Consider the following 2,917-nt stretch of genomic DNA (forward strand, 5'->3'; position numbering starts at 1 on the left):
CAAAATGCTTAGTTTTCGAGATATTTCACCGGTCCGGGACTTTTTGAACACCCTGTATATATATATATATATATATATATACCGAAATATTTATATATATATATATATATATATATCAAAATTTATAAAATCTGTGTAAATATAGACACACACACACACACACATACACACGCGCGCGCGCGCATATATAATTTAAAAATATTAATAAATAAATGCTTATAAACAATGTATATACAATGAGACATAATTAATATTACCTATACAAACTTTGAAATATTTCTTGGATATCAAATGGATTTTGTGTGTTACGTAACATCCTTCGCATTATTCTGAGATTATTTCTCTCGTCTTGATCGTCTTGATTTATTTCGTTAACAAAAACCAAGATTGCAGCTGCCATGTTGAACAAAATTTTTGCGTGAAAAATTTTGTTCAACATGGTAGCAAAATAATGTCAATTGACATTTTAGTGATGTCTTATTGATATTAAAGACATTATTAAAGCGTTATTTAACATCATTAAAACGTTACTCTAACAGCACAGATGTCCAGGAAACGTCCAGAGTACGTCCTGAGGACGTTTCTTCGTCTTTAGGACGTCCCTGGGATGTCTAGGAGATTTTGTGCTGTCTGAGCATTTTACTATTTATGGCTCCTGCACACAGGACGCGGTAATGCTTGCCGCGCGGCACAAGTTCGCGCGACAGCTAATCAATATGCTGATGTCCGTAATAACCTTCTAGCTCTTACGGAAGAACAACATATTGATTGGCTGTCGCGCGGACTTCCGCCGCGCGGCAAACATTACCGCGTCCTGTGTGCAGGAGCCATTAGGGTCAGTGTAAACTATATGACCTAGGGTGCGTTCAGATTCCTCATCCGGGTGCACTCTATTACTAGAAACACTATAATATATGTGACATATACTATAGCACTTCTAGTAATAGAATACACCCAGGTGGGGAATCTGAACGCAGCCCTAAGTAATAGCGAATTCGGTAGCTTGCACTAGTGCGCACTGAGTGCGCATTAAGGCTTGTTTACAGTACATTCTTATATTTAAGATCGTGTCTTAAATACATATTTAAAAACATTTTAACTAATAAAATGATTCGTACGGATGTTATACATATCATATTATGGTTAAAAATATTTGAGAATTTATTTGAGAATTATTTAAGACAATTTTTAAATATAATAACATACTATGAACAAGCCTTAGTGCGCACTCAGTGCACACTAGTGCAAGCAACCGAATTCGCTATAAGACAAATATTATAATATACTCAAGACAACACCAATTTGCAAGGGACATCTTTAGAATTTTTTTCAGCATGTTTTTAAGACATAGTGGGTGTTTCCGATAATACTTCTCCGAGTCATTTCCCTAAAGCAGAAATAAGTTACAGACATCACCATCTATAACTATTATGTGATTCATGACAACCCAAAGCTATCTAATGCTGGGGTGCGTTCGAAAACACTGAAAGTCCACGACGGAAAGTGGCTGTGGTGGATGGGCTTGGTGGGGTTAGTGGAGTTGGTATCGAGAGGAGTTTTCGAACAGCCATGGAAGAATGCTCAATGTGACATACTACATGTGTGTTGTGCCTACATATGTGTTGTACAAAATGGCTGATCGAAAGCGTATTTCGACATTAGCTATAATTGCTTCTCAGCAAAATAATAATAAATTAATAAATTTAGTAATTAATTAATTAATTAATTTAGTAATTATTAATTTATAATTTAGTTATCTGGAAAGTTAATTGGCTATATATTCCTCGGTCCGAGAACTCGGATCGATTTCTAGCATCGTGGGCACCAGGCCTAAGGAAATTTATAAACTTATTTATTACTCCTTACCTTTAACATCGTATATATAGACATTTCCCTTGTCATCCTTTTGTATATTTTTTTAAATATCCATGCATAAAATATGACGACCCGGGATTAAATTTTCCATTTTTTTTCACAAATTGTTACTGATTCGTGACTTTTAACGTGCCTCGTATCTCGTAAGAAAATTTCAGAACCTATAAAATACAAAAAGCTTAATAAGCTTTATTTATATTTAAAGACAATATTCTGACAATATACATCACTATAGAAATAAACCTAAACCTGGCTAACCTACACTGCTGTATTTAAATTTTTTATCTTACCGTGATGGCTAATGGTTGTACGAATGTTTCGAAGAACAAAAAACCATAAATAATTTAGTAATTTCATACTGTATTGCACTCTTTGCGCACTCTCCACCATCTCCACCGATTCACACCGCGCAAAAGAGAGTGGAGAAAAGTCACACGAGTGGTCCACGGAGTACGGTTTTCGAACGGCCATGGTCGCATGGTCAGTGTGCCCACTAGGGGTTTTCGAACGATCTGAGTGTGACAAAATACACACGGGTGATGTTTTCGAACGCACCCCTGTCTCACGACTGCAAGCAGTGGGTTAGGCAAAACAATACCTTGACAAATACACGAGATAATAATTTTGTAAAATTGTATTATTGATTATAAAATCATCTTGTTATTATTGATTATAAAATCAGTGTTGTTTTCTAATAAAATTTTATTTATTCTTAATTAAAGAGTTATATAACCATTAAATTATACATTATATTTTTCAAATATTATCCTAAAGTAAAAAGTCACTGTTTTAACCTATTTGCAAGTATTGTTTTTACATGACTCGTGCATGTGCAGGTCCACAATAAATTATGTTATTAGGGTATATTGATGACAAAACAAGATAGATTTGTTTGCACAATTTGTTTTAAATTGTATGTAATTCTACAAACGTTTCTTAATGTTACTATTTTTTAACATTATTTGAATTATTCCTTTTATACTTTAATACTCATTACAATTAAACATTTTTAGATAAAAAATGGATGTACTAGAAATATTTT

The sequence above is a fragment of the Odontomachus brunneus genome, unplaced genomic scaffold, assembly GCF_010583005.1.
Source record: "Odontomachus brunneus isolate Ranch 3 - 2012 unplaced genomic scaffold, Obru_v1 Obru_scaffold_258, whole genome shotgun sequence".
NCBI lineage: Eukaryota > Metazoa > Arthropoda > Insecta > Hymenoptera > Formicidae > Odontomachus > Odontomachus brunneus.